The sequence below is a fragment of the Heloderma suspectum genome, chromosome 6 (assembly GCF_057233095.1).
Source record: "Heloderma suspectum isolate Gila_16-S chromosome 6, 16-S_ref, whole genome shotgun sequence".
Classification (NCBI taxonomy): Eukaryota; Metazoa; Chordata; class Lepidosauria; order Squamata; family Helodermatidae; genus Heloderma; species Heloderma suspectum.
The window spans coordinates 34,224,428-34,251,132 of record NC_139463.1 but is presented as its reverse complement, the minus strand read 5'-3'; the positions used below and the strand labels follow the sequence as shown (position 1 = coordinate 34,251,132).

The 26,705-nt window shown below is 44.5% G+C and overlaps 1 protein-coding gene across 1 annotated transcript in view; it reads right to left on the bottom strand.

The window, feature by feature from the left end:
- LRRTM4 (leucine rich repeat transmembrane neuronal 4) overlaps nt 1-26,705 on the bottom strand; it is a 762,107-nt gene that overhangs the window by 552,635 nt on the left and 182,767 nt on the right. The gene's annotated exons all lie outside the window — the stretch shown is intronic.

The following is a 26,705-nucleotide window of genomic DNA, read 5'->3' as shown; positions in this document are numbered from 1 at the left end:
GCCCCTTCATGGATCACTGCCTTGTTGTGGCGAAGGGGCTTGCGTAACTCAGTGAAGCCATAAGCTATGCCGTGCAGGGCCACCCAAGACGGACAGGTCATGGCAGAGAGTTCTGACAAAATGTGGTCCACTGGAGAAGGAAATGGCAACCCACTCCAGTATTCTTGCCAAGAAAACCCCATGGAACGTATCACAAGGCTAAAAGAGATGACGCCGGAAGATGAGCCCCTCAGGTCGGAAGGTGTCCAATATGCTACTGGGGAAGAGCAGAGGGTATTTCCAAGTAGCGCCAGAAAGAGTGAAGCGGCTGGGCCAAACCCGAAAGGACACTCAGCTGTGGATGTGTCTGGTGGTGAAAAGAAAATCCGATGCTGTAAAGAACAATATTGTTTAGGAACCTGGAATGTCAGATCAATGAATCAAGGTAAGCTGGAGGTGGTCAAACATGAGATGGCAAGATTGAACATCGACATCTTGGGAATCAGCGAACTAAAATGGACAGGCATGGGCGAATTTAATTCAGGTGACCATCATATCTACTATTGTGGGCAAGAATCCCTTAGAAGAAATGGAGTAGCACTCATAGTCAACAAAAGGGTGGGAAAAGCAGTACTGGGGTACAATCTCAAAAACGAGAGAATGATCTCAGTACGAATCCAAGGCAAACCATTCAACATCACAGTAATTCAAGTCTATGCCCCAATCACTGAGGCCGAAGAAGCTGAGGTTGATCGGTTCTATGAAGACCTACAACACCTTCTAGAACTAACACCCAAAAAAGATGTCCTCTTCATCATAGGGGATTGGAATGCTAAAGTAGGAAGTCAAGAAATCACCGGGATAACAGGCAGGCATGGCCTTGGTGTACAAAATGAAGCAGGACAAAAGCTAATAGAGTTTTGCCAAGAGAACATGCTGATCATAGCAAACACTCTTTTCCAATAGCACAAGAGGCGACTCTACACATGGACGTCACCAGATGGTCAATATCGAAATCAGATTGATTATGTCCTTTGCAGCCAAAGATGGAGAAGCTCCATACAGTCAGTAAAAACAAGACCTGGAGCTGACTGTGGCTCAGATCATGAGCTGCTTCTTGCAAAATTTCGGCTTAAATTGAAGAACATCGGGAAAACCACTAAACCGTTCAGGTATGACCTAAATCATATCCCTGATGAATATACAGTGGAGGTGAGGAATAGATTTCAGGGATTAGACCTGATAGACAGAGTGCCTGAGGAACTATGGACGGAGGTCCGTAACATTGTTCAGGAGGCAGCAACGAAATCCATCCCAAAGAAAAAGAAATGCAAGAAAGCAAAGTGGCTGTCTGATGAGGCTTTACAAGTAGCTGAGGAAAGAAGGGCAGCGAAAAGCAAGGGAGAAAGGGGAAGATATACCCAACTGAATGCAGAGTTCCAGAGAATAGCAAGGAGAGACAAGAAGGCCTTCTTAAATGAACAATGCAAAGAAATCGAGGAAAACAACAGAATGGGAAAGACTAGAGATCTCTTCAAGAAAATTGGAGATCTCAAGGGAACGTTTTGTGCAAAGACGGGCATGATAAAGGACAAAGAAGGCAGGGACCTAACAGAAGCAGATGAGATTAAGAAGAGGTGGCAAGAATACACAGAAGAACTATACAGGAAAGATCTGAATGTCCCTGATAGCCATGATAGTGCGGTCACTGAACTTGAGCCGGACATCCTAGAGAGTGAAGTCAAGTGGGCCTTAGAAAGCATTAGTAACAACAAAGCTAGCGGAGATGACAGTATTCCAGCCGAGCTATTTAAAATCCTAAAAGATGATGCTGTTAAAGTGCTGCATTCAATATGCCAACAAATCTGGAACACTCAACAGTGGCCACAAGACTGGAAAAGGTCAGTTTACATTCCAATTCCAAAGAAGGGCAACGCCAAAGAGTGTTCAAACTACCGCACAATTGCGCTCATTTCACATGCCAGCAAGGTGATGCTCAAAATCATACAAGCTAGGCTTCAGCAGTATGTGAACCGAGAACTACCGGAAGTACAAGCTGGGTTTAGAAGAGGCAGAGGAACTAGAGATCAAATCGCCAACATTCGCTGCATCATGGAGAAAGCAAGAGAATTCCAGAAAAACGTCTATTTCTGCTTCATTGACTACGCTAAAGCCTTTGACTGTGTGGATCACAACAAACTGTGGCAAATTCTTAAAGTGATGGGAGTACCAGACCACCTTACCTGTCTCCTGAGAAACCTGTACGAGGGTCAAGAAGCAACAGTAAGAACCAGACATGGAACAACCGATTGGTTCAAAATTGGGAAAGGAGTACGACAAGGCTGCATATTGTCACCCTGCTTATTTAATTTATATGCAGAGTACACCATGAGAAATGCCGGGTTGGATGAATCAGAGGTCGGAATTAAGACTGCTGGGAGAATTATCAACAACCTCCGATATGCAGACGATACCACCCTAATGGCAGAAAGCGAAGAGGATCTCAAGAGCCTCTTGTTGAGGGTGAAAGAGGAGAGTGCAAAAGCTGGTTTGAAACTCAACATTAAAAAAACGAAGATCATGGCATCTGGCCCCATCACTTCCTGGCATATAGAAGGGGAAGAAATGGAAGCAGTGACAGATTTTACTTTCTTGGGCTCCAAGATCACCGCAGACGGTGACTGTAGCCATGAAATTAAAAGACGCTTGCTCCTTGGGAGGAAAGCTATGGCCAACCTAGACAGCATAGTAAGAAGCAGAGACATCATCTTGCTGACAAAGGTCCGTCTAATCAAAGCTATGGTTTTCCCAGTAGTAATGTATGGCTGTGAGAGCTGGACTATAAGGAAGGCTGAGCGCCGAAGAATTGATGCTTTTGAACTGTGGTGCTGGAGAAGACTCTTACGAGTCCCCTGGACTGCAAGGAGGTCAAATCAGTCCATCCTAAAGGAAATCAACCCTGAGTGCTCATTGGAAGGACAGATACTGAAGCTGAAGCTCCAATATTTTGGCCACCTAATGCGAAGAGAAAACTCCCTGGAAAAGACCCTGATGCTGGGAAAGACTGAAGGCCAAAGGAGAAGGGGACGGCAGAGGATGAGATGGCTAGATAGCATCACGGATGCAATGAATATGAACTTGAGCACGCTCCGGGAGAGAGCGCAGGACAGGAAGGCCTGGCGTGCTATGGTCCATGGGGTCACGAAGAGTCGGACACGACTGAACAACTGAACAACAACAATGTGGCAGCATCTGTACCACTTTGATGGAATCTCCTCTTTTTCCCTGTCTGAGATTTGCAGCCTTACCAAACCTGCAGCCTTCAGAAGACTGCAGACCCATCTCCAACCCCAGTTTGACCTTAAAACATCACATTTCTAACACATCCCAGTAAAGCAGTCAAGAGTGAAAGCTCATTGCGTTTCTGTCTGGGGTGGGAACCTCTCGCCCATGGGCGTTATATGGCCAACAGAAGTTTCCAATCCACCCTGCAGAAGGTTGGACACCATCCTCAAACCCCACCCCCTGGGAACGGAGAGAGATTCCATATTATCTCTGATCACAGATAACAAGGGGATTCCTGCATGCTGCTCCCCCATCCCCATTGGAGGGCAAGAGGTGCACAGGGAAATCCCTTTGTTATTGCTTATCACAGATCAGAGATAATGTGGGGATTTCCTCCTTCGGGCACTGCTCATACCCCAACTGGGATGCAAATGAAGGAGGAGAGGAATTCAGCAGGCACATGCAGGAGCTGGTTCTGTGACCAGCTGCTGAGTCTTTTTACTTTGTGCTCCACTCATATGCCAGTTGGGACATGAGCAGCATGTGAAAGAGGTGCCCAACTTGGCTGGTGCTCACAAGACTGGCTCCTGCCAGTGTATGCTGAGTCCCTTTCTGCATGCAGAGAGAGGCACAAAGAAAGGACAATGGATGGGGTGGGTGATGTCGGGGGGGGGGATTCAGGGTGGGCTCCCACTCCTTTGATGTCATCTGGCCCACTGGCTTGGACCAGGGGAGTCAATCTGGACCCCAGACCAATATGGTTCTCTGTCCCTGGTTTAAGCAATACTGATATCATATGTCACCAAGAGCATGTTAACTCTTGTTTTCAACATAAAACATGTTATCAACATATTGATACTTACATCCCATGATGTCAAGAGGCACAGACTCCAGGGTGGTGGCATTCCTGGGAAGATTACGGAGGACTGGTTTGTCTGGCTATGGTATTGTGAGGTTTACATGCCTGCCTGATTCCAGCACTGTTTGCTCAATTCCAGTTCAGAAGACCAGAGGCAAATCCACCCAAGACAGGGAATTGGGCTGTGCGTACTGCAGTGTGCATTACAATGTCACACTCTCATATTTTGGATTGGATTTGTGAAAGCAAGCCACTACTCTCTTAAATGGTTAAACAAAGATTAGAGCATAAGAAGAGCAATTTGGATCAGATCAAGGGTCCATCTAGCCCAACATTTTGTTCAGCATTCAGTGCCCAACCTGCTGCCCATGGGAAACCCACAAGCAGGAAATGAGTGCAACAGCACTCTCCCACCCATGTTCCCCAGCATACTGCCTCTGATACTGGATACAAATCGATACAGGTTGTTCATACACTTTACAGTTCAAGTCTTTTGATGTCATTTGCTGATGTGGTCTGATGTCATAGTCTGCCTGAGCCACTCAGCAACCTGGCCCTACCTTGCACAACCTCTTCCTACCAGCTACAGTGCAAATGATGTCATGACAGGCCCTTTGCAAATGACTAGTAAGAAAACCCTACCCCCCCCCTTTTAAATTTAATGTGTGCGGGTTATTTAATGCCTGTTGAGCTGCAAGATGGCACTCTAATCCAGCCCTTAAAATGTACTCTGTCTAATACAACTGACCCAATGATGACAAAACATCCCAAAGCAATAAAAACAACATATAACCTTTTAATTAAACATTTAAAAGCTATTCATTTATTAGGAAGGCACATTCCTGGGAATACTTCCATCTACTTAGCCAGGACTGCTGTGTCAGCAGTTCTCTCACTGCATTGTAGTGACCTCCTGGCAAGAGAACACAGAGGCCTGAATGACATTCTCAACTCTTAAATGGCACCATTAACACTTGCTTGTAGTTCCCAGTTACAGGGCCTTGCTGTTAGAGGGAGAACGCTGTGAAGTCCTAGCCCTCTCATAGGTTTCAAGGTCCCTTCCCTGAATATTTCGCTTTCTTTTCTGCCCCATCCCCTTAAAAAAATAAGTCTCTAGTCTGGCCCTTATGGAAATATAAGGAAAAGAATTCAGGCAGTATTTTTTTACCCAACTGCTTTAGCGTTCTGCCAAAGCATATAAAGGCACTAGAATAACTAACAAAGACTATGTACTTAATTATATATATATATATATATATATATATATATATATATGGAGGGGGGAAATCGATGGAGATCAGATAGAGCCTAAAGATAGGTAGTCAATATATTAAGAATTACTTGATCTTACCAAAAATTTATAAAATGCACAAAGTGTGTGAACACACATCACTTTGTGCGTTTTATTAATTTTTGGTAAGATCAAGTAATTTGTAATATACTGACTACCTATCTTTAGGCTCTATCTGATCTGCATCTATTCCCCCCTTCCCCATATATCCCCCCTCTGCACAAAATGTCTTGCTACAAGCCTGTCCTGCTATTTACTAAGCCTCTGTGCAGTAACCAGATGAACATTTGATAGAACCAGGAACCTTAGTTTCTGTGTGGAGCTATCCCATGTGGCGAGCTATACGAAATGCAGTTAATTAAAACCACCCTCCTGGCCATGAGCCTTCTTGGGATCTGGATTGGTCCCACCCACAACCCACCCAAGTTAACCATTGGGCCCTCCAGTGCAGAAACAGCTAGAAAAGGCTTCCTGTTTGGGCTTATCTGAACAGGAATGTCTTTCTCTATGCCTGCCAGTGCTGATTCCCTGGCTCAAGTCTTCCTTCTCAGCAGCTTTGACAGATGGGTGATCATAGTAGAAGAGGGCATTAAAAAAGATACAATATTATAAAACCAAATTCCGTACATGTGGTAAGCTCCTGTTCCATGTAAGCCTCCGAGTTGCTCATTCATATTTCGTGTTCTTGCCACTTACTTTTCTCACTGGGCTCCTTCTGAGTTCAACTGCTGCCTAAGAGAGAACTTCATTAGCTAACACATGCCTTGCTAGCTACTGTGCATTTGTATGCTTGGAAAGGCATCTCCTTTCAAATTTCTGCCTGCGATGCAGCTATGAAAGTCACAAAAGTGACAAAACTTCTGCTCAGAGTGGGGGGTGGGGATAAGTTGCAAGTGTAAAAGTGTCATCATGATATCTAGATTTGCCCCAAGTGCTCTTAGCGCGCAATCCTATGGGATGCACCCTGGGTAACTGTCAACCTCCGAATTCAGAGGCTTATGAGTATCCAGTGCAGAGAGGGAGGTGCAAGGCACTCCGCATTTTAGTGGAGGCTTCAGGGAGGGGGAAGGGAGGAGGTTGGGGTGGCCATAGAATTTCTTGTATGGTTGCTGCCCTGCTCTCCTTCCCTCCCCACCCCCGGGAATGCTCCCTTTTCCCTGTCTCTGTGCATGGGTTTCTAAGCACAGAGAGGTAACCAGCACAGTCCCTGCACCGGCTACAAGTGGGAGGGGGAGGGAATGCAGTTTCCTGGCTCCGAGGTTGGAGCCCTGTTTCCGACCTGTTAGCCATGAAACTGAACAATCCTATGACCCCCAGATGCTGCCCAGGGGGCCTAGGATTGCTCTCTAAATTGCTTTGGAAAATATGAAGAGCTACTTCAGTTTGCCAGTATTACCTTTATGGTCTACAGGAGCTCTGAGGGGCTCTGTTCCCTATTCTCTGATCCTCAGAACCTCACCAGCGTTGCGTTCCTGGGTTTGTGCAGCTCTAGTTCAGTTTCCTACCAAACTCTTCCGGCTTTGTCCAGGAACTGCACCGAGCCATGGGTAAGCAATGCTGGAAGAATGATAGCTGTTACCACATGCACCAAGACACAGTCTTGACTCACAAGGCGAGGCTAAAGCTTTTATTTCTTTGTGTCCAACACAGTAGTGTTCATATATTATATAATGGCACAGAACACCAAAAATAGAGGGGGGCAGCAGATACCCTTACTTCATTGAGCAGCATGGGGAAGGAGCAGCATGTTTTCTTTCCATGCCATTCTAGTAAGGTAAGGATCCTGAAACCATGCAGGAGGGACTGTAGCAGCCATTTCTTCCCTTGTTAATGTTGCCACACTTCCCTGATAATGCCCAGAATGGTGTTGTTTTTTCTCCAAAAGACACACATGGTACATGTCCCAGATGTTTCCCAGTAATGGATGAGAAAATTGCTCCACTGAGTGTTTTTTGTTGTTGTTTTTTTAAGAAAAGAAATACAGATTTACCCAATCTGCACCTCCCAGAACTGAACGGGGAAATGGACATTATTTGCAGTCAGAAATCTGTACATTTGTGGGCAGCTGTGATGTGTTCCTCAAATGACAAGAAAAATGCGTTCAACAACGTGCACACATTTGAATAATGTGCAAAAAACAAAACAAAAAACCCTGTACATTTCCAGGAAGCACACTTTAGTAAATGGGAGTTAATGTGTCCTTTAATATACCCATTTGAAAAAAGCACAGAAAAATACAGGTGTTTTTTTCCCCATTAAAAAATCCACACAGAACAAGCATGGAATGGAATGGAGTGGGAAAAGGAGGAAGTCTGTGGAAACAGACAGGTCCACCCATCCTTACTCCAGGTTAGACACTACAACAAGCTGATTTACTAGAAGGCATTGTAGAGAATTCTCATTTGATTGTACAAATGTTCTAGCACAGTCATTGCTAATAAACCAATTCGCGGTATACAACCAGCAATACCTAAGCTGAGGTAATGGAATTGTTTACATTCTCAGAATAAACCAGGTGCAATTAACTTCCTGTTGATTGTTTACATACATCCCTGGGCAAAACACATGAAGACACAGATTCTCCACTATTTTTGTATGTGTTTAATGTTAATGCACTGTGCACTGTTTGGAACACTGACGTGAAGTTGTTTGCCAGACAGAGCAGGTTTGCAAACAAGATATAACAGAAAGAGCAAGGAGAGAGAGAGGGGAAAGTTTGATAAAGGAGCTGAATGGCAGGAGCATGAGAGGAAAGTGGAATCAAGAACACACAGACAGAACAGTCACCCCAATGCAGATGAATGGAGCAATTTCTCCATTGATTTGCATTGAGGTGTGGGGCAAGACTGCACTGCGGAAAAATGGCTGTGGGGGGGGGGAGGGCTCACCCACCAAGGATCCTGTTGCCCCAAGGGCCCTTGGGGTGGGCTTTCCCCTTCTCCAGCTTTATTTCAGCAGTGTAGCCCCCTTTTTTCCCCTATGGAAGTCACTTGCAGATAGGGATGTGCGAACCAGCAAAGCTCGAGTTTGCTTAAGTTCTCCAAATTCAATCTTGAAGATCATTCTGACTTGAGTCCTCTTAAGACTGAGAGCTTTGGTCCCCCCGCCCCTTTGCATGAAAATCAGTCTGTATTTTTCCAAATCTACACATTGATTGTGCACATCTTTGAAATGTACGCATTCTTCTCTCATTGATTAAAGTATATTGGTGTGCATTTTTCAAAAGACTACATTTTTCATGCACATTTTTCAGATATGCACATGCTGTTGAATGCATTTTTTCGGTCCACAAATCATATTGCAAGTCTGATTAAACCATTCAGCCCTGCAATTTTGCAAAAATCACACTATTGATGGCCATGATTGTACGCAAATCACAATTTCCATAAATATTTATACCTGCTATTTTGTGCAAAATTGAGGCTTTTAGCAAAACAAAAAACAACACACACACACCCCAGCAACCGGGAAACTGTGAGCTTGCCTGGTTCAGTATGTACTGAGTCAGGCAATCTAAGGGATCTGCAGGCTGGCATTGGGGGGGGGGGGGTTGCTGGCAAAAACTCGTTTAGCTCCACCTCCAAACCAGATTCCTCAATGCATTCCCATGGTGTTATGTTGTTTGTAGATTTCATGCTGAAAAATCAATAAATATTATAAAAGATACATATGTTTTTGGTGTTTTGCTTTGTTTTTTTAAAGTGTAACCCACTGGTATATTTTTCTTTAAGAATTCTGAGGGAATATTCTGCACATGGTCAGCAAAGTAGTAAGTTAGGGAGTGGCCACCATTTTAGGCAGTTACCAGAATTTCTGTGTAGAAGAAGCTTGCTTTCTCCTCTCTGTAAGACCTGGCCTGAACCCATGAGACAGGGCTGTTTAATAACATTCCCATGTTGCTGTATCCTGATCCAATTTGGGGATGATTGCTGTGGAACTGGAGTGAATGATTGTTTTCTTTCTTCAGCCAGCAGAAAAATCAAGCTTCAGAGAGAACTTTAATTATATTTTTGTTGTGGACTCCAGCTGAAAAGAAGACAGAACTTTGGGAGGCCTGTGCTCTGTTTTATTGTTTTGGTGGGTTATGCATACAAAATTATTGTTGTTGTTTAGTCGTTAAGTTGTATTCGACGCTTCATGACCCCATGGACCATAGCACACCAGGCCTTCCTGTCCTCCGCTTTCTCCTGGAGTGTGCTCAAGTTCATATTCATTGCATCGGTGATGCTATCTAGCCATATCATCCTCTGCCATCCCCTTCTCCTTTTGCCTTCAATCTTTCCCAGCATCAGGGTCTTTTCCAGTGACTTTTCTCTTTGCATTAGGTGACCAAAATATTTGAGCTTCAGTTTCAGTATCTGTCCTTCCAATGAGCACTCAGGGTTGATTTCCTTTAGGATTGACTGAGTTGGCCTCCTTGCAGTCCAGGGGACTTCTGCAGCACCACAGTTTGAAAGCATCAATTCTTTGGCACTCAACCTTGAACCTTCCTTATAGTCCAGCTCTCACAGCCATACGTTACTACTGGGAAAACCATAGCTTAGATTATGCGGACCTTTGTCGGCAAGGTGATGTCTCTGCTTCTTCCTATGCTGTCTAGGTTTGCCATAGCTTTCCTCCCAAGGAGCAAGCATCTTTTAATTTCATGGCTACAGTCACGGTCTGGAGCCCAAGAAAATAAAATCTGTCACTGCTTCCATTTCTTCCCCTTCTATATGCCAGGAAGTGATGGGGCCAGATGCCATGATCTTCGTTTTTTTAATGTTGAGTTTCAAACCAGCTTTTGCACTCTCCTCTTTCACCCTCAACAAGAGGCTCTTGAGATCCTCTTCGCTTTCTGCCATTAGGGTGGTATCATCTGCGTATTTGGGGTTGTTGATAATTCTCCCAGCAATCTTAATTCTGACCTGTGATTCATCCAACCCAGCGTTTCTCATGATGTACTCTGCATATAAATTAAATAAGCAGGACGACAATATGCAGCCTTGTCGTACTCCTTTCCCAATTTTGAATCAATCGGTGTTTCCATATCTGGTTCTTACTGTTGCTTCTTGGCCCTCGTACAGGTTTCTCAGGAGACAGGTAAGGTGCTCTGGTACTCCCATCTCTTTAAGAATTTGCCACAGTTTGTTGTGATCCACACAATCAAAGGCTTGAGTGTAGTCAATGAAGCAGAAATAGACATTTTTCTGGAATTCTCTTGCTTTCTCCATGATCCAGTGAATGTTGGCGATTTGATCTCTAGTTCCTCTGCCTCTTCAAAACCCAGCTTGTACTTCCGGTAGTTCTCGGTTCACATACTGCTGAAGCCTAGCTTGTAGGATTTTGAGCATCACCTTGCTGGCATGTGAAATGAGCGCAATTGTACGGTAGTTTGAACACTCTTTGGCATTGCCCTTCTTTGGAATTGGAATGTAAACTGACCTTTTCCAGTCGTGTGGCCACTGTTGAGTGTTCCAAATTTGTTGGCATATTGAGTGCAGCACTTTAACAGCATCATCTTTTAGGATTTTAAATAGCTCAGCTGGAAGACTGTCATCTCCGCTAGCTTTGTTGGTACTAATGCTTTCTATGGCCCACTTGACTGCACTCTCTAGGATATCCGGCTCAAGTTCAGTGACCGCACTATCATGGCTATCAGGGATATTAAGATCTTTCCTGTATAGTTCTTCTGTGTATTCTTTCCACCTCTTCTTAATCTCATCATGCCCGTCTTTGCACAAAACGTTCCCTTGAGATCTCCGATTTTCTTGAAAAGATCTCTAGTCTTCCCCATTCTATTGTTTTGTTTTCCTCGATTTCTTTGCATTGTTCATTTAAGAAGGCCTTCTCGTCTCTCCTTGCTATTCTCTGGAACTCTGCATTCAGTTGGATATATCTTCCCCTTTCTCCCTTGCTTTTCGCTTCCTTTCTTTCCTCAGCTACTTGTAAAGCCTCATCAGACAGCCACTTTGCTTTCTTGCATTTCTTTTTCTTTGGGATGGATTTCGTTGCTGCCTCCTGAACAATGTAATGGACCTCCATCCATAGTTCCTCAGGCACTCTGTCTATCAGGTCTAATCCCTGAAATCTATTCCTCACCTCCACTGTATATTCATAAGGGATATGATTTAGGTCATACCTGAATGGTTTAGTGGTTTTCCCTACATTCCTCAATTTAAGCCGAAATTTTGCAACAAGAAGCTCATGATCTGAGCCACCTGTCAGCTCCAGGTCTTGTTTTGACTGACTGTATAGAGCTTCTCCATCTTTGGCTGCAAAGGACATAATCAATCTGATTCCGATATTGACCATCTGGTGATGTCCATGTGTAGAGTCGCCTCTTGTGCTATTGGAAAAGAGTGTTTGCTATGATCAGTGTGTTCTCTTGGCAAAACTCTATTAGCCTTTGTCCTGCTTCATTTTGTACACCAAGGCCATGCTTGCCTGTTATCCCGGTGATTTCTTGACTTCCTACTTTAGCATTCCAATCCCTTATGATGAAAAGGTCATCTTTTTTTGGTGTTAGTAGTTCTAGAAGGTGTTGTAGGTCTTCATAGAACCGATCAACCTCAGCTTCTTCAGCCTCAGTAGTTGGAGCACAGACTTGAATTACTGTGATGTTGAATGGTTTGCCTTGGATTTGTACTGAGATCATGTAAAATTATTACATATATGCATTATTATTGTTTTTAATTAAGATATTAAAATATAATTTAATTTTCCCGGTACAAAGCCTTTGCAGTGAGTCCCTTTAGAGACCCTGAAGAAAAAAGTGTTACAAAAACATGCCTTTTTAATGTGTGCATGAACACAATTTAATCAATGAGAGAAGATTATGAACTTTTGAATGCACAGCCAAATACTTTGCAATTTTCACGTGGAAAGAAAAGAAAAAACAGAGCTCACAATCTGATATGGTCACAAACTGGGATGTGTGGATTTTGTTAAATCCATTCCATCTGTGTTTCACAGATTAGCAGGCACCTTTCATTCCATTGTCTGTTCATTGGGGGAGGGGGGTGAGAATTTTATTTGCCAATTCACATGTGCACTAATGCACACTTGCACAAGTATTCATTAGTGCTAAAGTGCATTAGCGGAAGAGTGCATTAGTTCTAATGCACACTTGTGCAAATCCCCCCCCCACACACACACACACAGTCAACAAGTCCATAATATCTGGAACGCTCAGAAAAAGCTGGTTCGCTGCTGAATCTGCACATCAGGTACATAGAAACCCAAACTCATTCTATTGAGGATTTCTCTAACATTCCTAATCACAAATCAGACTGAGCTTTGAGGTGGAACTTGGAGAACCTCAATGACCTCAGGTTTTGCTGATTCCCACATCCCTTATTGCAATGTGACCAATGGTGGAGTCAGAAATCCACCTTTTGCATCTGACAAGAAGATGTCTGTTTTTCAGACTACCAGCCTCTGGATGTTTCCCAGTTCCACAGTGCTCATGTGAACATTCTGGAGTCGTTCCCCAAGTGGCTCTTGAAATTCTCCATGCTACTGCAGAGCAGAGACTTTGGGTGGGGTGAGAGATACAACTTTACCGAATTTCTCCAGGGGCAGGAGGAATTCTCAAACTGTTTCTCATGGTTAGGGCTCACCATTTGTAGCACAGGGTTGTAGCACAGCTTCTCTTTCTTTTCCTAAGTGGTTATTTTTTTGGGGGGGGCATTGCTGCAACTGCAAGTGGCAACAACATCGACTGGGTTGGCAGTCTGGCCCCCTGTTGCATCCTCCACAATGCTCCATACCTAAGATCATTCCAGGGCTTTGTAGAGGGGAGAGGGGAGGAGGTGGCCACCACACACACACACAATGGTGAAGAAAATGTGGAGAACATTCTGTAAAGTAACCTTTCATTTCTAGAGGTGTAATACATAATCTCAGTACTTTTCTGAAAAAAAAGTCTTCTAACATATATTTTATTTTTTGGAGGGGTGTCACAGCTCTAGTTGCTATTCTTCATGGTTCAGTACCTTCTCCATAGCCTTCCAAGCATTGAGGGATGTTAGAGAATTCCGCCATGGATCCCAGGGAGGCCGAATTCCAGTGAATTCAGCCCCCGGAATCCATGGCGGAACAGAGCAACCCGCCCCACGACCCCATGAAAGCCATGCGAAACGGAGCCTACCTTTGGCAGAGGCAGCGGTGGCTCTGGCGGCAGCAACTCCGGTGGCTCCAGCTGCTGCCGGGCTGTGGCCGCAAATGGTGCCATTTGCGCCATTTGAGTCCCTGGCAAGCCGTGATAGGCTACATAAGTATTTACGTAGCCTATCACGGCTCAGGGCAGGGGCACAAATGGCGTAGCCGCCACCATTTGCATCCGTATCTTTAGACGTGATAGGCTACATATATATTTACGTAGCCTATCACGGCAATAGGAAGGAACGCAAATGGTGGCCACCATAGCCACCGCCATTTGCGTCTGTGTCTTTAGCCGTGATAGCCATTTGTGTCCCTGTGCAGCCCAGAAGCTGGATGTCCGGCTGCGGGTGGCCCCGGCCGGTGGCTCTGCAGAGTCGCTGCAGAGCAGAGCTGGCCGGGGAGGATTCCGGGGGGAGAGACGGAGCGCCTCCCCCACACCGCAGATTGCGCGGCGCAGAGCCAGGGAAGAGTTTCGTACTTCCCTACAAGTGTTACATTTATGAGGGGTGACTGTGGACACATCTTGTCTCTAATCCAGATGCTTATACTGCTACTTTTCTGAAAGCCCTGTACCAGGTTTGAGGGATGGTAGAGATGTGTCTAGAGCCAGGGAAGAAGTGGAGCTAGTGCTGTGCCAAAATCTGTTCTCCAATTTCCTGACAGTTTTCTTGCCTCATGAAAGAGGCTTCCACTGTTCTGCCTCATTCAGGATGCTTTATCGTGTGTGTGTGTGTGTGTGTGTGTGTGTGTGTTTGCAGCAGCAGTGGTGGCTCTCCTGCCCCACCCCCCGGAACAAGGGCCCAGGTAAGGAGCTGGGGCCTGGGTGGAGTGTTGGGGGGGGGGGCGAAGCGGGATTCGGATGTCCAAATCCCACTTCAGCTTTGTAGGCTAAGGAAGGTCGGGGGGGGGGGGAATCAGTCCGAGCCAAATTGGGCCCACCTCGGAAGCCCCTCAGTGGCTTCTGAGTCGGATCAGAGGTTCCATGCATAGCCCTAATCTGCAGCACCCCAGGCTGCCTGTACTTCCTGACCAGGGAAAACAAATAAAGAAATAAACCTATGGGAGGAATTACCACATGATATCTTCCTCTGTATTTTAATTGAAGTGCAGAAAGAAGAGGAGGTTGTTGGAGAGATGTTTGCACAATGACAAACAGAACACTCATGCAGAACCCAACCCAACCAATGAGAATTTCTCTGAAATGTTCTTCTCATTGATTTTCTTTTTGAAAGCTGTACTTTCTATCAATTTGAATGAGAAGGGGGGGCAATGTGGGAGAGATTTTCAGCACAGCACTAGTATATTTGTCAATAAACAGTTATCTCAAAGATGGCATAGACCTCTGGTGGTTTCTCCTTCAAAGGAAATATATCCTGTATTATTTACCGCTATAACTTCCTAACACTGGGGAAAATGGAGAAACCCAATCATGCACATGAAACACTAATTCCAGTAGGAGGGAGCTGCTTGACAGGAGGTATGCAGTAGAATCAAGGACTGCCTGTAGCAGATGGGTTTGCTAGCATCCGAAGATTGTGGCATCTTCAGTGAACCCATTTGCAGCTGGTGATTAGACATTATTAGTTGTTATTCTCATCTCAACACTGAAACACAGATACGTTTCCAAAGCAATCCAGATGTACAAAGAACAGAGCCTACATTAAAGCAAGCTTACTCTAAGAGTTTTCATGATTTTATAAGGGTGGGAGTGTGACCCAAAAATTCCTGATTATGTATTTGGGTAATATCGTTTTAAACAGTATCTAAACTAGCATCTGCACTTGAAAAGGAGCAATTAACAAGGGGCTAGGAACAGGCATAATGAGGAGCTTGTTAGCAAAGAATTAAGCAATGTGGGACGGGTATCAAAATGCAGAGAGCCCTTAAAAGTTCACCTCTTTCAGGCTGTATGTTATTACTGGAAGCTATTTCTTTCGTCTTACTATACATTTACAAAAGACATGGTATTGACATCCTCAAGGTTGATGGCAAAGAAATATAAAAAGTTAAAAACAAACAAACACCATCTGCAATGTCCAATAAATCAGTCTCACAAAAGTACACTACATATTCTTAATTGTTTCCTGAAAGTGGATTTTTTCATAACCTTCCTATACTATACGAGACTAGGTCATTCTGCGACTGTGAGAACTGGATACCCACTCAAACCTACATAAACTACAGTCCTTAAGCCATTTCTCATTTACTAGTCAACATAACTATTGTAGAGTATGCCATTTGGAGAACGTTGCAACATTAAGGAAGGGACAGAGTGTATATCACTTTTAGAGCCATTTACACATAGCATGTTAAGTAATGTCTGAATCACACCAGCCAACTCATAGGATGAAAAACAGGAATGGTTCAAAATTCTATGACATCTGGGCAAGAAACCTATTATGTCTTGTCTTTATTTGGGAGGCCCCATAGGAATTAGGCTTCCTGCACTGAGCAGGGGGTTGGACTTGATAGTCTTGTAGGCTCCTTCCAACCCCACGATTCTATGATTCTATGTACATCAATCTGATCAACACAAATCAAATCAAATAAGGTGTCAGAAGCAGTGGAATGTTTTGAATTGAACCATGACTTTCTCGGACTTAAACCAAAGGCTCTAAAAGACTTATGAGCATTGTGATCCATGGGATGGTATTCAGTTGAGCCACTCCGCCTCCACTGGTTCCATTATGCTCACTTGAACAACAGTCTGCTGCTTGCACAATGGGGCTTTTCCACTTTTGCCCTTTTAAAAATAGCCCCCAAAATGTGGAAACCCAAATTTCTGGATCAGGACCAGTCAGCAGAGCTTCCTTCTGCAAGCTCTGACCTGCCCCATTTTGGAAATGAGTGGCTTCACTCATTTTGGGTTATTTTCCAAAATGCAAAACTCCCATTCTGCAATGGGTTTTGCAAGTGCATAGGCACAATAGAATACTACCCATGATGTCCACCTTCTCGAGGGTTTTTTTTTTTAGAAGAAGAAGATTTATTCACACACACACACAAATAAAACAACCTATTATATAAACCACTCTGGGGATTTCTATTGATGGGCAATACAGTCATGCCTGTCATTCATACATTTGTACTGGGAACATCAAGAAGAACTGAAGCAAAACTGTACTATTCTGAGATTTACCAATGAAAGCATTTGTTCTGGCCCCTGTTCCTGTTGCTCCTCCAGCAATCTGCCAGGGCTGGATTTGTCTGATCACCTTAAGAGCCCAAATGGAGACATGGGAGTGACGTCTCAGTGTCACTACAATGGGAACATGGGGCTGAAGGGGAGAAGTAATATAAGCCACCCTCCCTTTGACCTCTCTCAACTTGTTTTGGCAGTCAAAAACAGAGGACCAGAACAGGGTTGGATGAGAAATTCTCCAAGTTCACATTTTAATGCAAATGTACCTAATTCAGCACTTTCGAACCTCTATGCAAACTGAAACTCAGTTATCTTTCAAAATGGACACTTCTCTTGATTTTTTCCAATCAAAAATTTAATACAAAATAGGGATGCATGCGAGATTCGTTTCAGTTTGTTTTTTATCAGGGTTAACCTAGTGCACACCTTCTGGGATGGACATGGACTTGAACACAATCTGCGGTTGAGGTCTGTACATTTCCGAGCTTGAATGTAACTTGAGGACCCAAAAAATGTGTTCGACCGCATTCATACATTTGAAAAAAAGCACATGAAAAAACTTTTGAAAAATGTGCACAAATAGGAATCAATGGGAGAACAGTGTACGCAACTGATGAGTACATTTGAAAAAAATACACTTGAAAAGAGACAGATTTTCATGTGGAAAGAAACCGCAAAGCTCACAATCTGATATGGACTTGAGTTGGAACAAGCTTCGAGATGGAATTCGGAGAACTCGGGCAAGCTCGGGTTGTGCTGATTCACACATCCCCATTACAAAAGGGCATAAAGGGGAAGATAATGTTCCAAGATGCATTATATCAGGAAATTTACTTTCAAAAATTGTGTGTATTAGACAAAAATGCACAAAATACATGTATTAGGGGGAAATGTGCACAACATTGCTTCTGAATTTTTATGCAAACTTTAAAAAAAGAAATCCTAAAAGTTTGAGATGAACTAAACTTAAGACAGGAGAAATGACAACATGAGAAAAAGTGGAATTGACAGATGCCTTCATCCCTAGGCCAGAAGCCCTCATTGCTGGACAGACTGATCTAACTAATGAATGGGATCACAAACAGGGGGGAGGCATTGTGACCTTGATTGCCCAACAAAACAGCTAGAGCAGGGTAATGTAATGTAAGCTATGAGCAGAATTAGCTAAAGGCTCATTCACACAAATCATTTTTGGACGTTGATTAAATATAGTTGTTGTTTTTTTATTTATTTTTATTATTTTTTCTGGGAACACAGTAAATTGGCAGTGTGATTGCTCCATCATGATTTCATAGTCTAATTTACAGTGCAACCATAACTTTTCAATCAGTGGTAGGAATACTGGCACCATACATATAGCTGTGTGGCAAACGGCAGTGACCCCAGCATGTGTGAAACAGGAACGTGAGTACCTTGCAGAACATAGAGAAGGAAGGAAACAATCCCAAAGCACATTTAGAACCATGTATGTTATAAGATGGTGTGTCTAGTTAGGTTTTTTTTTTTTCCTTTTATTCAAGCAAACCCATACGTTTCCCCATGGGAAAACATGTGGGAAAACTTATGGGGCTATAATATTCTCCAGCTGGGTCCAGACTCCACTTCCAGGACAAGAGCCCAGTGTCATGGGTCTGCCACCCCCCCTCCCACACACACACACAAACACACACTCAGGCAATCTGACAAAGGATAATCAAAACAGTGAGACTCCTTTATTGTAGCAAATCCTATAGCAAAAGTTTAACTCTAACACTCTTCAGAAATCATATACTTGGTGGTCAATAGCTACAGGCTGTATGTAATTCCAGAAGAATCACAAGCTATTAACTGCAACCGTGACAGAGATCTAGTCAACTAGGTCTCCTCGTTGCCATTTCCATGGCTCTGAACACAGGGGAAGGAAATCAAGATTCCTGGTTTAAATCTTCCCAGGTAATCCAAGACAAGGGTTTCAGAGAAGGGACTCTGCTAGGGGTGGACGAAAGTCCCTTACCTGTCGTCGAAGGACGTTCGCGGTGGGGGGGAGGCGCTTCGCTGCTCCCCCCGTGAAGTTCAGGCCGGGGGGGGAGGCTTCCCACCTCGCCCCGGCCGAAATTCAGGCCGGGGGGGGGAGGCTTCCCGCCTCGCCCCGGCCGAAATTCAGGCCGGGGAGGAGGCTTCCCGCCTTGCCCGGCCGCGAACGCGAAAGTTTAAAAAAAAAAAAACGCCCCCTGATAGGCTACGTGACGATTCACGTAGCCTATCACGGCTAGATCTGCAAAGTCAGCTGTGATAGGCTACGTCAATCGTCACGTAGCCTATCACGGGTGACTTTAAAAAAAAAAAAAGCGCGTACGCTAATGGCGGCCCCCATAGGGAGCCGCCATTCGCATTCCTTATTTAGTCGCTGTAGTCTACGTAAACATTTACGTAGACTACAGCGACCAAATAAGGAACGGGAATGGCGGCTCCCTATCGGGGCCGCCATTATCCGTACGCGCTTTTTTTTTTTAAAGTCACCCGTGATAGGCTACGTGATGATTGACGTAGCCTATCACGGCTGACTTTGCAAATCTAGCCGTGATAGGCTACGTGAATCGTCACGTAGCCTATCAGGGGGCGTTTTTTTTTTTTCTTTGATTGCAATGGCGGCGGCGGCAGCCGGTCGAAAGGCCAGCTGCCGCTCCCGCCCCGCTCGAACACCCGCCGAACCGCCGGCCGGACCCGCCACCGGGAGGGACATTCGGTGAAGGTAAGTCCCGTCCCGGGGGGGGGGTGCGGGGGGCGGTTCAGAGGATTTCTCCCCGAAACTTGTTCGGGGGGCCGAACACGTTGGCACTCGGCCCCCCGAAGTTTCGGGGAGAAATTCTCCGCTATCCCTAGCTCTGCATTCCTGGCATAAGCCAACCCAGGCAATCCATACATGGGGTTTCAAACCCTAGACAAAACCTGGAATATCTCCGGGTGTGATCCCTCCCAGGCAATCAAAAGGGTGGATTCTACACAAGGCCTAAACAAAATCACACCCAGAGAGTTTGTCCAACTTTGAATCTTTCATTGAAAACTCTACATGCTCGAGGCCTATCAAATCCAAGAGTAAACCCACTCAAGCATAGACTTCAACGACCATAGCTTTTGACTTGGCAACTCCACACTGCATGATCCCAAGCAGAGAAAAGTCCAAGAGTCAGGATCTGACTCAGCCTGCCAGCACTCTGGGCTGATGACTAGGAAGACACACAATCCACCACAAACAAGAGTTCAGAGTCTATGAAAAGCATCATGACACTTTCCATGGCAAGTCCTTAGCTATCCAAAGTTCAAAGAGACATGAGTCCAAATTATGAGAAGGGTCTGTGTGAAGAGGGCCTCCAGAGGCTCAGATAATGGTAAATCCAAATATAGAGGATTTCAGGCAGTGATGGAGAGAATGTTCTTAGCAAAGGTTCCTTAACTTTGCATCAGTTTAAAGGGGAAAAGCATGAATGTATGACACCTCTTCATGACCACTTAACAGACAAGGGCTTTTGGCCTCTCAGCAAGCCCCCTGTCCAAACAGGGCATCTATGTTTGGCCCTCCAGTGTTGATGCTTCAGCTGGGGTGACCCTTCTGCAAACCCTACCCCACTTCTGTCAGGTTCTCACAGAGAACTTCCAGCCTCCCTCCCTGACCAGGCCAAAGCAGCAGCTGGATGGAGCATAGGGTGACTCCCTCTGGCTCTGTTCTAAGAAGGCTGATAGAGATAAACTCACATGGATTCTGACATTCCACAGGCTGAATAGGCCCAGACCCTTCCAGACTGCTGATCAAATCACCTAGCTATAGACTACAAGGCCCACTTCTGGGCCCTGACACCTAGATTTCCCTCTGGTCTTTTAAACAGATACAGTACCAGAAAATGTAAGAGGATGACTAATCCCAGCATAATATTTCCAGGTGGATGCATTCACACAGGGGCAGCCCAACACATTTTGCTGCCTGAGGCAAAGGACAACATGGCAACCCTTCCCATTCCATGTACAAAAGCTGACTGGAGTGGCAGATGAATCTGTCTCCAACCTGAATCTCCCATGAAGCTGATTGGTGGGAGATTCAGGAAAGATAAAATGAAGTACTTCTTCACACAACACATCGCTAAACTATGGAATTTACTTCCACAAGATATAGTGATGACCACCAATTTGGATGGCTTTAAAAGGGGATTGGACAAATTAATGGACCACAAGGCTATCAATTGCTACTAGTTCTGATGGCTATATGCTACTTATAGTATCAGAGGCAGTATGCTTAAGTACACCACTTGCTGGGGAACATGGGCAGGAGGGTACTGTTGCACTCATGTCCTGCTTGTGAGTTTCCCATGGGCAGCTGGTTGGCTACTGTGTGAACAGAATGCTGGACTGGATGGATCCTTCCTTGGTCTGATTCAGAATGGTTCTTCGTATGTTCAGCACTGATGATGGGAAAGCATATTTCACTGCACTGAAGGCAGCACGGCAGGCTGTATGGCACACAGGTCTCTCCTCCTCACCTTACTGCCACCTCCCCGCATCTGCTGCCTGAGGCAACCACTTCACTCTCCTCATGGTAGGGTCGGCCCTGTATTCACACAATGCCTTTATTTTTATTAACACTGAATGTTATGTCCAAAAGAGCCTTCAACCAATCGGGATCTCGGTTAGGAATGGGAGACCTGGAAAACTTGAGCTTGCCGAGATTCTCCAAAGTCCATTTCAAAGCTCAGTTCAACTTGCCCGTTTCTGATTGCAACCTGTTTTTCTTCAGGTTCGAATGGGAAACGTGCACATTTCTGTGAACATTTTTCAAAACTCTGCGTTGACTAAAGTGTGAAAATGCATATTCTTTTGAAAAAAGATGCACATTTTAAAGTGCACATAAAAAAAACCCCAGATGTGATTGCAAGTTTGGAAATATGCAACCTTCCCCCCGCCCCGCCCCATGAAATGGGCTCCTGGTCACATTTCCATTTTGCAGACACTGTTCATTTATGAACTGAAATGCATTTATCATATATCACTAATCTTGTTTGTTCCAAAGGATACTAAAGGAAATCAGGCCAGAATAAAGTTCAGCAAATCCCACTGCTTCTAAGATTAGTAGCAAAAAGAAGGAAGGATTCATAATAAAAGATTATCTCCCATTTGTTTAATTGGGGCAGGCTCAGGCAATGGTTCCATATGATCCAACCATCCTACTTTACCAGAATTCATCCCCATTTTTTCCAAATCCAGCCCTTTTGGAGTCCAGTGAGTCCCAACTGCCCACTCGTCTCAGCTTGCATTTGTGAGCCAAGATGTGGGCTTTTCCTGGGATCTGGGAACTTTTTTTTCTTTTCTTTTTTTTTCTTAAGTCAACATTTATGCAAATTGCAGCTGCAATTTACTCATTTGTGCAAATGGTGGATGCAATTTGCTCAATTCATGCAAATTGCACCCACAATCCACGCAAATTGCACCCGCAATTCGAGCAAATTGCGCCTGCAATTCACACAATTGTTGATTTAGGGGAGGGGACAAAAATCTATGAGCTGGCCTGACTCTATCTGTATCAAGTTGGGTCAGCTTGCAAATAAGTTAACGAGGTCCAGGGGACCGAGCTAATGAAAGCTTGTCGAAATTCACCCCCGAGACGGATACCTCTGACATCACTATTCCTGTTTTTCGTTACCTGGCTCTGGTAAATCCTGTGATTTTCACTTTTGGAGGATTCCCTGCTACATTTTTGTCAGTGTCAATTGTCAGTGTTGTCATTCTTCTGGGTTCAGCTTAGGGATGGCACAGGCATCTGGCTGGGGCTCGAAGCTCAGTGATTTCTCGCTGGCTCGGCCCTCCAGATACCAGTCTGCAGTCGTCACACTTGCCTGACTTGCCATGCACTGAGTTGGGCAGGTGCGGTGGGCCCTGTTGCTCTGCCGAGACACCATGTTATGCATGGCAGCTCAGTCTTTTTTGTAAATCCCCTTTTACGGAAATGGCAGCTGCAAAGTGGCCATTCACACAACATTATGGACATAAATGGACTATGTGTAAATTGCTGCTTTACAGAACTATTTCCATAAATGGGGATTTATGAAAAAGGCCAAGCCGCCATTCTTACGCAAATGGTGGCTTGGCAAGGGATTGGGCAGCTGTACATCGCTCAATGGGCACCTGCAGGCCGCGCACAGCGAACTGGGTCAGGCAACCGATAGGGGTCTAGCAAGTGGCACAGGAAGTGAGCTACAGTGAATTTGCCCATCCTTAGTTCAGCTATCTCTCCAGGGTCTCTGGAAGTTAATCTCGGTGTGCATGGCTGAATGCACATGTCTGCACATGCATGCCCATGAACACTAGGGAACCACACAGTATTTGGCCCGCTATTTCACACACTGCAGCAGTTGAGGCATGTTTTGAACTGCTGAAAACATAACGTAGAGGGGATCATTACATTGTTGTTGTTGTTGTTGTTTTCCTAATATAATGGCTGCTCTTTCCGTTAATCACCTTTTGGGGGTTTTAAATCAATGAAAGACTAGCTATTTCAGAGTAAATTAATACACTATGCAGCAAATAGTGGAGAATCTTGAATATTGTATAGGGATGTACAGATCCCCTTACCTGGGGTCCGTGGGGGGGTCCGCAGGTGGGGGTAGGCGATCCAGTCCTCGCCCCAGAATCCTTCCCAGCCGGCTCCACTCTGCGGGGAGTTTGCGGAGCCGCTGGCCAGCTCCAGCCACTGTTGGACTTCCGGCCGCAGCTGGTCTGCGGACGCAAATGGTGTCCGGCATAGGGGACACCATTTGCGTCCCTGCCGTTGGCCATGAATGGCTACGTAAATATTTACATAGCCTATCACAGCAAAGGGCAGGGACGCAAATGGCGTAGCAGATGCCATTTCCGTCCCTGCTCTTTTTGTGATTGGCTATGTAAATATTTATGTAGCCAATCACAGCGAAGGGCAGGGACGCTACGCCAGACACCATTTTGTTCCACAGCCCGGCTGCAGATGGCTGTGGAACGAAGATGGCAACCTGGACCAGCCGCCATCAGGTAGGTTCCGTCCTGGGGGGATTTCGGGGGGTGGCGGGGGCATAGTCGTTCTGCTATGGACTCTGGGGAGCCGGATTCTTTGGATTTTACTACTAAACAAACATGCATGCTGCACTCCTCCTCCTAAAGATTATTGTGAGCCCCATTTCTGGGACTATTATACAATATTAGGCATGGCGGAGAAATCCGCCATGGACTCCAATGAGGCCGGATTCTTTGGAATTTTCAGCAGGTAAAAACCACCGTTTACACATTATCCTTTCTTAACCCCCCCCCCATAAAACCCCCAATGAATTAATTGCTACCTACATTTTCCCACATGTCCCAATGTATTGCAACACTGGGACCGAATCAGATGCTTAATAGTACCAATCCAGTAATTCCAGCTTCGCTCTTAAGCCATGACAAGAATAGCAAATGACTAATGAAGTTCTCCTCCGAAACACTGCCTCATTAACAGCATGTCCTCATTTAAGAGGGCAAATTTACTATAAACAATTGCATCCCTTCTGCACTGTCCTCAGCATCAATTGGGCGCAGCGTACAAAAATTTACCCCCTGCTACTCAACAACGCATTAGGACTGGATGGTCTAGAATTTTAACTAAACATACGATGGAACCTTCCATCTTAAACTAAATCAAGGGCTGTAAAAGAGGCTTCTCGTCATTGTTTTCCAAAAAAAACCCCACAGTAAATACTGGCAGCAGTAGGGGCGGGGAAGGGAGGATTGAAAACATTATTTGGTGGTTTTGCCAAAGATGTATTTCAGCTACAAATATGTATTTATTATTTATTTTTACATTAATATCCCACCTTTATTCCATGGAGCTGAAGGGAGAACACCTCCTCCTTCTCCTCATTTCCATTTTATCCTCACAACAACCCTGTGAGGTAGGTTAGGCTGAGAGTCAGTGACTTGCCTAATGTCACCAGTGAGCTTCATGGATGAGTGAGGACTTGAACCCAGGTCTCTCCAGTCCTAGCCCAACACTCTAACCAGTAAACCACACTGGCTCTCAAATACAACTGGAGATTTCACTTGCTTAGTGTCTAACACAACATTCTCCAACCTGGTAGCCCTCAAGCCTAGTAGCCATTGATAGACTTCTCCTCCAGGAATGTGTCTAACCCCCTTTTAAAGCCATCCAAATTGGTGGTCATCACTACATCTTATTCCATAGTTTAACTAAGTGCTGCGTGAAGAAGTACGGTCTTGAATCTCTCACCAATCAACTTCATGGGACAACCCACTGGGGTCTAGTATTATGTGAGAGGGCGAAAAAAAAGTCTCCCTATTCACATTCTCCACACCATGCATAATTTTGTAGACCTTTATCATGTCTCCCCTTACCCTACTTTTTTTTCCAAGCTATACAATCCCAGCTGTTGAAACCTTCTTTCATAGGGGAGATGCTCCAGCTCCTTGATCATTTTAGTTGCCCTTTTCTGCACTTTTTCCAGCTCTACAATATCCTTTTTTCAGGTGTGGTGACCAAAACTGTACACAGTATTCCAAGTGTGGTCATACCATAGAGTTGTATAAGGGCTGTATAATATTGGCAGTGTTATTCTCAATTCCTTTCCTAATTATGCCTAACATGGAGTTTGCCTTTTTTATAGCAGCCACGCACTAGGTTGACATTTTCATCCAGCTTTCCGCCACAATTATTATTATTATTATTATTATTATATTTATACCCCACCTTTTTCCCAGTACTGGGACACAAGGCGGCTTACAAAAATTAAAACATATACAATTAAAACAAATGAAAATATACAAAAGTTAAAATATAAATTAAACGATACAATTAAAATCATATTAAAACATTAAAACAGCATTTTAAATTAAAACAACCCCAAGATCCCTTTCTTGGTCGGTCACTGCTAGCTCAGATCCCACCAGATTATACTTGAAGGTGGGATTTTTTGCCCCATTGTACATCAGTTTACTATGCTTCCCTTTGCTCTTCCACTGTGGTATTATACACTTGTGTGTGTTTGTGTTACATTGATATGTAACGTATTTCATTCAAGGAACTGAAAGCTGTGTTCCTTCTACCCTCATTGTATCTTTGTAATGACCCTGTGAGATAGGTTAGGCTAAGAAGTACTGACTGCCCAAGGTTACCCAGTGAGCTGCATGGCTGTGTCGGAATTTGAAACCGGGTTTCCCCAGTTCTTCTAGCCCAATACTCTAACCACCACACCATACTGGCTGAAACTACAAATAACTAACTACACACAAGAGAGTGTAAAACGTAAGTAAACATGGTATGAAATGGTTTGGAAACACTTACAAAAACGGTACAAGATGACTGATTGAGAAGTGGGTTTTTGTTTGTTTCTGTTTTGTTCTCTGCATGACGATCCGAGCGACAGAGGACATTGCAAACCAGGAGAAAAAACTCATATAGGCAACAAATAACTCTTTCTCTCCCTCTATTCCACTCTGATTGGGGGCTTGTGGAAGGATAGACTATCAGCATATAGGAAACTTTGCTCAAGAATTGTATGATGTACGACTTGATGATGGACAGGTTACAGTGTCAATCTCCCTTTCTCTGCTCTCTCTCTGACTGTCTCTCTCCAGCAGATCTAAGCTGGCTATTTCTTAACTAATAATGAATTAAATAAATGGGTCCCATTCATTTTGATTGTTCATTTGTTAGCAAGGGAGTGCATACCCCTAAAAAATATGAGTTGCAAAATAAATGGATAAATGCAAATAAATTAAATGGGGTGGGGGTTCTGCACCTGCTACTGGACAGGTATACCAGTGAATTTATACTGAAGGGCAAGAAAATATATAGCTATTTTCATTTTGTATGGGTGAGAGTTGCTGGGGGGGGGGGAATGATGAAAGCAACAAGAGGCAACAGAAAACAATCCAAACTGGAAAAGAAGCATTGAGGCAGAGGTAAGATCTGTGCCTGTGTATTAATTTCTTAACAACATATAATATGTTCCGAAAAT